Below are 13847 nucleotides of genomic sequence, written 5' to 3'. Positions count from 1 at the left end.
CCTCAAGGTGAGTGGATAGTCAGCAGCAGAGGGAGAGAGAGAGAGAGGGAAGTGAGAGAATGGGTCCAGGTGGTCATTTCCATACGCAAGCAAACAAATTAGGTGTTTTCACTTAGCCAGGCAAACAGTGTAGACCAATCAGATGGAGGGCAGTGTTGTGCACGCATGCCAGAAATCCTTAGAGGTCAGGAAGTAGGCCTTGGATTTGAGCGCACCCATGTATTCACACCACAGTGTCACATTTGCTTACTACTGTACTGGATGCCTCTGCAATATCATGCTAGCCTATCACCCTCAGCTACTTTCCCAGAAATACCACATGCCCTTAGGTCATTACACGAATACATACATAAATTCATATGTAGGCTCAACCTAGATGTTTTTTCATGGGAACGGTGTTGAAAGATGCCAGTGTGGCTCCTTTTCCTCCTCCTCTTAATAATTAACGGCGACTCTGTGAAAGAATAACTAAGTAACAGGATCTCCTCCACCACCCACCCAGGTCCTAATGGCATGGAGCTCATATCCTGAGGAAAATGAGCTCCATACCTTCACACAAGGTGTGTGTGTGAGTGGGGGAGAGAAAGAGATTGTGATACATTTAAGGAAGAAGTGTATTTGTGTGTGTGTGTGTGTGTGTGTGTTTGTGTGTGTGTGTGTGTGTGTGTGTGTGTGTGTGATACATTTAAGGAAGAAGTGTATGTGTGTGTTTGTGTGTGTGTGTGTTTGTGTGTGTGTGTGTATGTGTGTGTGTGTGTGTGTGTGCGCGCACGCGCGCAAGGTGGTGGGGTGTATGAGGTGGAGTGTTGGCGTTCCAGTGTCCATAAATCCTAATGAACAGGGTGTGATTACCAAATCAGAGAGGAGAGGATAAGAGAAGAGAGAGGAGAGTCTAGGGCAATCAGGCCACGGTGCTTCCACCTCCAGCCTCTCGGAAGGGGGAAGAGAGGCAAGGGCAGTCAGGCCTACACTAGGCCATAAATCATGGGACTTTCCCAGCGTCTCAGCCCAACACGCTGGCCTCCTCCACAGGGTACACCAAAGACAGATTGACTGGGAGGGTGGATGGGAGGGTTTGGGTGGAAGGTTGGAGGAGAGAAAGAGAGATCATTCGAGTTAATTAAGTGTTGGGTGTTCCTCTCGCCCCGTTCGGTTGCAGTGTTTATGCTTTGTGAAATTGCACTTGTTATCTGTCGCTATTACTCTGTTTCTCTCTCTGTCTCTCACCCTGCCTTCTCTATTTGTCTTCCTCTCTGTGTGTTTCCATCACAGAGCATTAGCTATGTCTTCTGTTAAATCCCAGTGTTTTATTTAACCACAGTCGAAGCACCATTACAAATTGTAAACATTACATATCCTGTGCATAAAGCTTGCACTATGGCCTTTGATGCCATGATGTTTTCTGGTAATTTCTGGTTAGAATTCTCAACCTTGCACAATATTATTTTAGTCCAAGTGAGTGTGTGTATTTGTATTTGTATTTGTATTTGAGTATATAATGCATATGTGAGTGTGCCAGTGTTTGTGTCCATAATGTGGATCAAACTACAGGAACAATTTTTTAGAGTGTGTTGTGTTGTGTTGTGTTGTGTGTGTGTGTGTGTGTGTATCTTTGTTAGTACATATGTGTCTGCATATCTAGCCAAATCACCCTAATGTGCATTAGTGAGTAGAAGTGTGGCTCCAGCACATGAGTCCAGGGGGACCCTGCACTCATCCGATTTGATAACGCAGCAGAATGAATCAATGATTGCAATGAGGGGAAGAGGGGGGAGGAGGGGAAGAGGGGAGGAAAAAAGGGCAAAAAAACAAACAAATGTAGACATTCCGCCCATTTCGGCTTTGATGTGGCTCTCTTTAGGGTCTTTACTGTGCTGCGTGGGGTGCCTTCCAGGACGAGCTGCACTTAGGGGTCCCACTGCAATCATACAACGGGCCATAAAGACTCATCTCAGGGGGTGGGAAGGGGTTGTTGGGATGGCATTGGGGGGGGGAGGTTGTAGAGGGGGAGTAAGGGGTTGTTTTTGGAGGGAGAACGAACGAGATGGTGGGCTTGGCATGTGTTGGGGAGGGTGGTGGTGTTGTGGTGGTTGGGGGTGGTTGATAACAAACGGGAGCAGGAGAACTGGTCCTATCATGTCTTTTCTTTTTTTGGGGGGAGGGGGGGGGGGTAGTTGGGGCGTCTTCACACCTCTTCTCGGGTCAACTGTAGAGCAAGCACCAGGGGTCATCTCAGGGCCCAACCCGGTAGGGGAGCTCCTGTTTCCGAGTGAACCGTTTGATGCGGAGAGAGAGAGAGAGAAGGCCTGACAGACTTAGAGATAGGAACAGGCCAACAGATAGAACTCCTACATCAAGAAGAATTAGAGTCCAGAGAGTGCCCAGTCCCAAGGCCTCTGTGCTACTGCTGTTATAGGCACTGCTGCTGTTGTCAGGTAAATGCAGCCAAGGCAACAGTTGTTTAGGGAGACAGTTGTCCTAGCATGTTTGTTTACGTTTCAAACAGGCCCAAGTCTTGATACAGGTCACTGGTCCAGCATCAACTGCTTTGACATAAGGCTTTTACTAGTCAAACATTACACTCTAGGACAACTGGACAGAGAACTGTAGCTTTCACTTGCAACGTGTCCGAGACAACGAGATGAGCATTGGGGAAAAAAGAAAAGAAAAAAAACATTGGGAACACTGGTGGGGATCCCTGGGTATGGGTGGGGGGGCTCAGCTGTAGAGGAGAAAGGTTAAAGGTCATGCTCTTGACCCATCAGTGACCCTTAACTCCAGGCTGTGACTGTGTCACACGTGGAGATGACGCTTCTCATCGCTCATGTTCGCGACCACCCGCCAAAACAGTAGAGGCTTGCTTCACTGACTGATTGCCCTCATCTCCAAGCGGATCTTATCCCCCCTTCTTTCTCTTCCCTCAATTCCTGTTTCATCCCTCCATCATTCTCCTTCTCCCCTCTACTCTCTCTGTTTCCCTCTTTTCTGTCTGTCTGTCCTCACCTGTCTTTCCGGCAGTCGTAATTTGACTTTTTATCACCTCGCGCCAAGCGCCAGAGCCGCCGTCATCAGTCATTACGCCACACAATGACAGCTCCTCACACATGCATGAAAGGAATGGATTTTTACATTTGACTCAATCCAGGGGGTTACTTTACTGTAACCGATTCGATATTCTCAAATGAGCCCGCCGAAGAACACAGGCCGCGGACCAGACGAGATGATCTATGGCATAGCCTTAATGGATTTTTGTAGACTTCAACAGAGGCCGGGGCCACTTTGGGCAGAGAAAAAGACATAATGTGTGCAATAAAAACATAATTATTCATTTGATTAGGCTTGTAATTTATGCCAGTTGCGTTTTTTGAGCGTGCTCTTGAAATGACGCTGTAAGTGAGCAGACCTGGTCAAAGTTTTCGTGAAATGACCAAAACAGAAGAGGAGAAAAGAATCAATCACTAATTGTAAGTGAGAAATTTGTTATCGGATACATAATAGGTCAGATCTGCAACCAATAAAAACAAAACAGCAGCAACCAAACAAATAAGTACAATATGATTTGAGTCAAGACAAGTCACTATAGCCTAACAGTATGAGTAGTGTGATAGTCTCAGAATTCATCCAAAAACATAAGACAACACTCATCATAATTTTAAGAATATTACATAGAGACTCCAACAGAATTAATTAAAAGCTTATGAAGCTTATGTCTTTATGTTATTGCAAAAAGCCCATTATTATACAACATAAGCCACATCTGATCTATTTCCAAACACAAATGGAGGTATTTCTTGGTAATGTCTGCAGTCAGTAAATAACAGTTAATAGTGAATGGTAGCTATGGTAGGGAGTATGTCTGTGTTTGTATGAGCCTGTGTTTGAAGGAGAGGGAAAAAGATAGAGGAAAAAAGGAGGAGGGGGTGTGTGTTGTTTTTGTTTTTGTTTGTTTAAATATCTCCCTCTTTTAATGGGCTGTGTTTGAGTTTTTGTGAGTGTCTGTGTGTCAGTGTGTGTGTGTGTGTGGGTGTGTGTGTGTGTACACGCACGCGCCAGCATACGTGCGGGGGAGAGAGAGTGCGAGAGAAAAGGGGAGAGTATTCTCAATTTCCCTCTAAAAAGAAAATTCATTTGCAGTTGCTAATGTAATGTCATCGCTGTGTTTACCGAGCGTGGATGATGTATAGGGGATGTTGCATTGAGTGAGACTGCTTAATGATGCATAGAATTAAGTCTGTGGCTTTCAGCTGAGCTCTCCTCTCGCTCGTACACTTTCTCTCTCTCTCCCCCTCTCTCTCTCACTCCCTCCCTCTCTCTCTCTCCCTCCCTCTTTCTCCCTCTGTGTAGGCTGGAAAGAGGGAGGCTGTCTCGGACTGGTAGCCACACACCTCTCTCTGCTCGGAAGCCTCACTCCATCAATCACCACAGAGAGAGGGGGGAAGAATGAAAGAGAGAGGTGGAAAGCGAGGGGCAAAGGGTATAAAAGAGATATTGATGAAAGGATGAATAGAACCCACAGAAAGAAAAAGAAATGGAAAGAGAGAAAAAGAGGGAAAAGGAAGGATGGAAAGAAAGAGAGGAAAAAGGAAAGAGGATTCTCCTCATCAGCCTAATTAATATGGTGGCGCCAACGAGACTGGCTGCGGGTTGCTGTTTAAATAAAAGTGCCAGAGACCAAGTGTGGTATTTGAATGGGCCTGTGTGATTGTAATTGTTATGGTGATGATAATGATTATGAAGATGATTATGGTGGTGATAACTATGATGACCAATATAACTACACTGCCCAAGATGATGATGATGATGATGACGACGGCGATGGCGATGATGCCCATTATGACCATCGCTTACCCTCCAGTATTCGCCACATTATCCACGCGAGGGCACAAACTAAGACGCATGATTACGGCGAGGAGGCGATGGACTTGGCACACTCGGCCGTCAGTAGGGTCTCCCCTCTCTATTTACATTTCCAGTCTCATCTCAGTTGCCAATGTCTATTCACTCCGTGTGTTCATGCCTACAGCAACACAGTGGGAAAAAATGTCATCTCTCTTTGGATTTCATAAAACCAATATGTAAAAAAAAAAAACAATGCATTTCAAATTATTTGTAATATATTTAAAAAACACAGCAATTTTTGAAATAGTTTTTAAAAACTGTTTGCACTGTGCAAAAATACCATCACTATTTCTCACAGCAGCCCAGTATTACTGTGTTGGCCCACATAGGAGATTTCCAGGCTTGTAAAATAAACCTGAGTATTTAACTGCCTCAGTTTATATATTCATATATAGTGTACCATCTGTCATGCTAACTATGTGGCTTTGGGTGTTGCAAGAGCCAAGTTACAGAGCCAGTTCATCTCTTCTACTTTTTAGGGGGAAATGAGAATGGAAATATTCTCTCTGATAAACTCAACTGATGGATAGATAAATACATAATATATACAAACAAATATACAAGTGCATACAAATAGACCACAAGCCCAACCACCTCAAACAATTCTGTTCACATATTTAAAGTATAAAAGTGTAGATTTTGAACATTTCTTTTAAAAATGTATAAAAAAGTTTTAATGTAACTTATTAAATTAATCCCATTGCACATTTTCACTTGGTTGTGAAGTCACTCAATACAATTGTAGCCATAGTGAATGCCAAAAAGATGGTTGTTTTTCATGAGTTTACATGTTAAACCGTACAAAGTTTCTAAATCCAGATGTCAGTGGAATGTTGGACAGGATGACAGCAGCTGTTGTTCTCAGCCACCAACATAAAAACAAAGCACTTCATGAGGTATTGGAACAGCATCTTTTACTTTACCCTGAATGTGAATGAATGCTGCCACTATACTGCCATCACCAGCACAGCCATCTAATTTTGCTGGCCTGTACTTTTCTACACCTCACAAAGTTAAACTTTTAAGTTTTACAGTGACTACAGCATCTCGTTCTAAGTTTTGTTTTTAAAGGTGATACCTAAAAGCCTTTTCACGGCTCAGAACCTTCTGCAGATTACAGTTAAAATGGTGCTAAAAACACATCATGAATCAGAGTGGTTAACTCTGCTGTGTTTACAGAGTTAAATGAAGCAGCGACTTCCATCACGGTGAAGTGAGAAGAGGAGAGGAAAGGAGCCAGCAGGTTCACCTGTGTGTGCAGGTATTGGTTGAGAGAGCGAGGCCTTTGGGCCCCTTCCTCATACCAGGAACACTGATGTTTGAGGGACACGCATCCATCTGCTTACTAGAGGCAATAAAAAACATGCAAACCTTTGGAATGGCATGAAACAATGTTTGTGTCTTACGTCACCTCTCTCTCGCTCTCTTTCCCTCTCACACTCTCTCTCCTTCTCCCTGTCTTGTTTCCTCCCTCTCTCTCTCCTTCTCCCTGTGTTGTTCCCCCCCTTTCTCTCTCTCTCTCCCTCTCTCCAACTCCTTGTCTTGCTTCCTCTCTCTCTCAAACTCTCTCTCCTTCCTTCACAATCTTACTCTCCTCTTCTGTCAACCTTTTTCTCCCACTCTCTCTCTCCCTCCCTCCCTCTCTCTCCTCTGTCTTTCTCTCACTCCATTGCTCTATTGTGATCTAGCTGTCAAACCCATTCATCATACCACCATGCTCCCTGTGTAGAATTATTATTTCTTTGATGTGTTACTAGTTGAAAACAAATCCATTTTGCTGGCCATCAATTTATCATTTGGGATGGGGGTCGGTGGGGAAGGGGGGGGGGGGGGGGGGGTCACAATTCAGTTACATGGACAACCGTGCTTTCCACTCTTCCCAATGCTCTGGACAATGGGTGGGTTTTGTACGACAGAGTGAGAGAGAGAGAGAAAGAGAGAGAGAGAGAGAGAGGGAGAGAGATAGAGACAATAGCAGATAGGCAGGAGGAAAAACAATATGTCCATTTGTCTGTCTTTCTCTACCTGTCCTTGTTTGTAAATCTCTATAAATGTGTCCCCGTGTGTGTTCATGTGTCTGCATGTCTTTGTTTGGATGTGTGTGTTTGAGCAAGTGATAGAAAAACACTGGTGAGTGAATCAGAGAGAGAAAGAGAGAGAGAGACAGAGAGAGGGAGAGGGGATGAAGAGGAACAGGAGAAGGAGAGAGAGATGGGGAAGAAGGAAAGGAGAGAGTGAGGGAGGGACTCCATACTCTCCTTCTCACCCTCCCTCACCTAACGCCGGTGATAATTTATCACTCCTCCTAGCCCGACTGACAAACTATTTGCAGGAAAATGAGTTTTTCCGCTACGGATTTGTCCTCTGGGAATGGAAAGGGGAGCTGCAGTGTTTTGATCCCCTCTCTTTCTCTCTCTCTCCCTCTCTTTCTCCCTCTTTCTCTCTCTCTCCCTCTCTCTCTTTCTCTCTCTCTCCCTCTCTCTAACACACACACGCACACACACACAGATACTCTGACTGAGGTCTCCCATATTTATGGTGGAGAGGAGGGGGGAGCTTAAGATAAATGAGGTAAATTAATAGAGTCACTGAAGGAAAAGATCTGCTTCCGCACTGGCAAATCTGCCGGCGTCACACTCCTCTGTGACATGCTAGACAGGAGACCATTCTCTCTCTCTTTCTCTCTCCCTCCCTCCCTCTTTTTTTCTCTATACACATCTCTCTGTTTGTCTCTCTTACTAGCTGTCTGTCTCTCTCCATGTCTCTCAGCCTTTTATGTCTTACTACCTACCTGTCTCACTCTCTCTTCCTCTTTTTCTCCTATTGATAGTTTGTCTGTTTCCCCTTCTGTTCTCTCTTTGTCTCTCTCTTACCCTCACTTCTTTTCTCTCATCCCCCATTTTCTCTGTCTTTGCCTTAGTCCTCCTCCATTCTCTCCTTGTGTATACATTTTACACACACTACACCTTCTCATACTTGTTAAGATCGCTCCAACACAGGGTCAAACACTTGGCCGCTAAACAGTAGAATGCACTAATGCCACACTGAAGCGTTTGTCAAATATTTAACCTGCACATCCACGCCAGGCCAGGACAAGGGGCTTGAGTTTGATATAATTACAAAGCTTGACCCCAGGTCACTGAATCCAATTTTCAGTCTTTTCTTTTTTTTTTTTCTTTCTTTTGCCCACCCTGCCTCAACAAACAACATATTGACAGTGTGCTTGACAGAGAATTACAAGACTATAAAGGTCTAATTACGTTCCAATTACAGCGGGCCATCCGTAATCGTCAGTCCTGACACCACTCTGAGCAAGGGCCGTAAATTTGCAGGGGGTTGTGTATGCATACTAACCCCCTGTGAATTTACAGCAGGCGTATGAGAGAGTGAGCCCACTCTCCCTCGTTACATACCAACAAACAAACGAAAAGTGAAAAAAAAAATGGCTAGGCTAAGCTAAGGCTAATCTCCACATCAAGCGCATTCCTGTTTTATTGCATGGTCCCAATAAAGGCTCATGATTAGAAGCTATAGGAAGAGGCCGTGCTGTAAGGAAGTGTTCATCCGTTATCTGGTCAGAGAGGGGCCATGTACATCCCCAGCATCTGGCTCAGCTGAGTGTGATCGGGCAATAGACAGGATGGTAAAACAAGAGTTGTCGTAGAATGTTTCCTGCAAATGGAAGGCATGGAAAATGTGTTGTGATGTGGTTTTGTCTCCTTGCTGGTGCTTTGCTTTTTTTTTTTGTTGCATTGTCTTGAAACAGTCCACCATGTTTCTGTAGAGTGAGTTAGTTGGCCTCTCTTTGGATTTAAGAACTTTCCCAGTTTTTAGGCCATGACATTTCGGCACAAGGTTGCCATCATCCTTATCATACGGAATGACATTTAAATGACATTTTTCACACAATGATGTCAAAAATTATTTGTCCAAACTGTCCAGAGTAGTACAAAAAAACTTGGCACATGTGTGAGCCATTGCTGATTGCAGTAAATCTTGTGGTGAATTCTGAATAATCTCAAACCTCTTTGAATGTGAGGGGACATGACAGACAACAAAAGGCAAAAATCTATGGTCTATGGAGAGCACTTTGCATAACTGTCTGAATGGAACTGATATCGCATGCTTTACTTGTTTTGATCACTTTCTCTGCATAATAGTTTCGGGAGAACAGTTCCGAGCTGTTACTTTTAATTTCATCTGGTGTCTTACTAAAAAATGACCCATCTGATTAAAAGCTCCCGTGAGTCACTGCAATGTCCCACCCCTTACTACTGTACCCTAGACAACTGACTCGCTCACCGTGACGTCAGTCTCCATGGCAACCCCTGGTCTGAACTGACAGGCTCCGAGAAGGCTCTTGCCAGGCAGGGGAGCTGTCAATCACCCGGACCCTCACAGACTTTCACACTTTGCTACACAACACACCCCAAACTGATCCCGTTTCTTTTATCTACCTCTCTGTCTCTTTCTGTCCTTCCTATGTCCAATTAATTTCAGTGTTTCATGACTCTTCTTTCTTAAAATTTAATTTTCTTGACTTATCCACATTTCATGTATAAGACCACAGAGCAAAATCATTAAGTGCACTTTTATTAGGTTTTCCAATTTTCTTTTTGTATTTTTTGGTATCCGGTAATATTTATGTTCAAATAATGGATTTCTTGTTGATTAAGAGAAAATAAAACCCATCTCAGCTATTGTAATTTGACCACTGAGCAGAGAGAGTGAAAGATAATACATACTTTCACAAACAACACAACAGATAATGGTGTGACATCTCACAAATATAAAAAAACAAGTGCTCATAGCATCAAGTAGTCTTACACACATATTGCAAGTTTTTTCCAGAGCACCTCACAATGCCCTCTCTCATTACATGTTGATTAGCATGCAGCAAAAAAAAACACGTCTATAAAACAATGTTTAAATTTGTCAATTTGGCCCTTGAAAGTCTTGAACAGCTTGAATTGAATTCAAGTACTCCCTTGGCAAGCTGTGAAGCAACACCCATCAGTCAAACAGAACACCCCATGAAAGGCTCTGTTGTCTGACTTGCGGCCGTCTCGACATTAAACAAGCCAAGTGTCGACTCTGAAGTGCCGGCTGAAGTAACCGTCTCATCAAAACCCCATCGGTCGAGCAGAGGGAAGGACCTCGTCCATCGCAGGCCAACAGCACAGGTAGCCGGCTCAATGAGGGGCAAAGCACTCTCCTGCTAATGGCTATTAAGGCCTGTGGGCCATTGTGGGGCACACAATGGCTGTCACACTGGGATTTTGTGCGGGCCCATGCTGGAAACAGTTATTGGCCCCACGGAAGAGAAAAAAAAATCTTGGGAGAGGAGGAACAAGAAGATTTGGGGAGCCAGTGGAGGGAGGGGGGTGAGAGGGGAACACCATTTGGGGTTAAAGGTTAGGCCCAAAGCGGAAATGGGAGGCTGTGCGGGGACAATGCAGGGGGCTGGACCGAGCAGACAAAGATGGAAGGAGAGGTGGTGTGTTTGTGTGTGTGTGTGTGTGTGTGTGTGTGTTTGGTGGGGGGTGTTGACGGCAGTATGCACAAAACACAGGAAGATAGGGGATAGAAAGATGGGTTCAGAATAGACGGGGTGCAGAAAACAGATGGCCGAGGCGAGAAGCTCTCTGAAGAAAGGAGGCGGATTGAGAAAAAGAACCGGAAAAGGGGGCCTGGACGTGACCGTCTGGTTGGCGATGCAGTTCAGTGTAAGAGTCAGACAGAATAACACCATCTCATAGACCCTCTCACACAGAACACACTAGAGCTAGAGTTTATACTTTGAAGCAACAAACCATTTTTAAGAATGTGTTTCAAAGTGAATCAAGTTTATCAACAGACATCTAGGGCAAGTCAAGCCAAATGCCAAGACAAGGCATTCTTTTCACTGAACAAGGAGGCAACGGTGAAATGCACTTTCAGGTCTGCATCAAGGTGGCTCTGAAATAAATGTAAATTAGTCAATTTCAAGGAAGTTGGCCAGGATATCAGCCCAGTTTACAGCTTAGACATCAGGGAATGGCACGACTATGTGCAAGAAAGGTATTACAGAAAGCAAGTTAGTATGGGGGAGATTTATCAAAGTCGACAGTGGAAACGGTTAAGTTTGCAGAACCAAAGAAGGCACGAAATGTTTGCGGAAGGCTAATGGAATCATCAATATTGAGGCGTTTCTCAGCGCTATTATGATCTAATTATCTGGCTCATCTCGAGTCGCTGACCACAACGAGACAAGCGTGTGCGTAGATTTATAAAAGTTGCTATTAAGTGTGGTTTAACACGTACCCATTCATCTTGGGGAGCGCGCGGAATGACAAGCACAGTCGCAACGGGCTTCACAAGGCAATGCATCACGCAGGGAACAGGGTGGGTGGCACGCGCTGCCCGCGACCAGTGAATCAGGTGCCTGAGGTTTTCCCCATAACTCCTCAGGTGGAGTGCAACCGCAAAAATACTCTATTTCAAAGAAAAGTTGACGAATAAGTCTAAGTTTGTATAAATAAGCATATAAAGGGAAAGCAACACAATACTCGATTTTAACTAGGCCTATTTCAATTCATCTTAGATGGTGACGGAAAGAGCTTTTTGACAGTGTAACCCAATCCATCATGTAAATTTATAAAGGCAATGCGGAACGCTTTCCCAACTGAAGTGCACTTTTGTCATTTTCGAGCAAACGTTTATGCTTATGTCGTCTGTTTGCTGCTAGTAACTATGCGATTTTAAATATAAAGCGTTGTGGCAGACTTAGATTTTACAGATATCCTCCAAGATACTATCAAGTTTGATGTCAACAGGACCCCGTCAATCATTTCGTTTATACCTGCAATTGTTGATTCAGCCATTTCTCCTCAATTCCCGAATAAACAAAACATAATGGGGTGTGATGACTTCAGGGTACTCTGTAATACAGTGACAACAATATTACCATGATGGCTATAAACAAGGCTTTAATGTCCTTTTCTTATGCCCTCCCCTCAACACCTGACTGAAGCATTGTTGGATCATTTGGACTTGAAAGATGCGACAACATGACCCCTTGCCCTCTCATTTCCATCCAAATCCCCCCGAGGGATGATGTGGGGTGCTGGTCCAAAAGTCACAGACGCTGCTGGCCTTTGGAGTTCAATCCGGAGACGCCTGGTGCACCCTCCCGTAAGACACACCCCAAACGTTTAACTTTATCTCCATCTCAGAACAGAGAAGAGGTTTTATGAATGGAAATTGTTTCCCTCGACCCCACCAAACAGAGGGAATTCTGGCAGCGCGGACTTCAGTTCTCTGCGATAACTTTCTTTGACAGAATAATGCATAGCCTACGGGAGCGACAAAATCTAGGCTCATGGCAGACAATATTAGCTAGCCTACATCGCTCCGATTGAAACGTTTGTCTTAAACGGAATTTTGGAAATTAGAAATACCTTTTTTACACCGTTCCTTTGGAATCAAATGTTCAAACGAGTTGTTTTAAAGATCACCCGCACAGCGCGGAACAACAGAGGGTTGTCTGTCTTGCCACTGACTCTTCGGGCAAAGCTCAGATAGGCACCTGACGCGGCTTTGTTAAACTTCAACCAACATTTAGCCAATGTCATCTGTGGTATATTATGCTTTTTTATATATATATATATATATATCATTAATAAGAAACTAACTAAAACTGCTTTGAAATCATTGATCAGTATAGATAATATAGCATAATATAAAAAAAAACTTTTCATTTTATTCCTCATTAACTTTCTCCACCAGAGCACAAAGATTATTGTAGGAGACTATGAAGTCAGAGCAAAACCAGAAATGGAAATTCATTGTGCGTAAAACTACATTATTTCACTTCAGTCTGTGTCTCAAAAGCACTACCAGACAACTTTTATAACACGTTACATTTATAATGTAGTTCTTTCATAAGTTTTCTAATTAACAGAAAACGTAGGCTATCACGGCACAATATTCCTTTAAAACTAAGGGGGAGAAAACAAAACATAGGAAATTAAAACAGTAAGCCTAAACATGTTTTGCATGAAACGCATGACATCGCTGCTGTTTGGAATATCAAGTTATTTTTTTATTACAGGTTCTCTAAAATGAAGTAAACTCTCCAGAAGATAAATGACGACATAGGCCCACACTATGTTTATTTCCCCTTTGACTGTTTATTCGAATTGGTGGGTAGTTTGGGGATTTGAAAACCTTGATGTGGTGGGTCATGTCACCAATCATCTGAATTAACTCCAAAATACTGACTATTTATAATGGGAGTCTTAACACAGCACCTACTGTATCTGACACAAAACACAATACAAAACGGTCCATTATTATCGTGATTGTAATTGTTATCGCATGTAATCAGGAATGTATTTTTTTAAATGTGCATTTTGCCAGTTTACTGACAGACAAATGCGCAAATACACCAGACACTAATATATCATTATTTTGTGTCTGAAATCTACCTGCCACTTTCATAGTTTACCAGCATTTGACTGATGATTGGTGCCAATTTCGGCCTATGTATGTATAGCATTACTGCATTTATTAGGCTTACCTAACAATGACAATGCCCAGTTTCCAATGAAGTTAAATAGCCCCAGACATAACTTGTGTCTACATAAATGCATTGGCTAGTTCTCAGTATTGATGACATATTACCATATTTGAAATTTTTCAAATCAAGATAAGCATCTTGGAGTTTTAATCCCTTGTTAAACTCCTGATAACCTCCACTGCCTTTTTTATTCACTACCCCTCAGTCTCTTCCCCAGGCGATGGCCTGGCGTTCACTCTCCCGCACTTCAGTGTGGAATTTTTTTTAACCTACATTTACGCTATGATTCGCTTTAGTTCCACCTCGACAGTCGTATTTATCTCAAAACACGCCACTTTGTCCTGCAGCGGCACTAGTGTAATGGCATTTACTCAGCGCGACGTGCAAG

The sequence above is a fragment of the Alosa sapidissima genome, chromosome 13 (genome assembly GCF_018492685.1).
Source record: "Alosa sapidissima isolate fAloSap1 chromosome 13, fAloSap1.pri, whole genome shotgun sequence".
Taxonomy (NCBI): Eukaryota; Metazoa; Chordata; class Actinopteri; order Clupeiformes; family Clupeidae; genus Alosa; species Alosa sapidissima.
The sequence above is the reverse complement of the archived record's forward strand: the minus strand, read 5'-3'. Positions refer to the sequence as shown.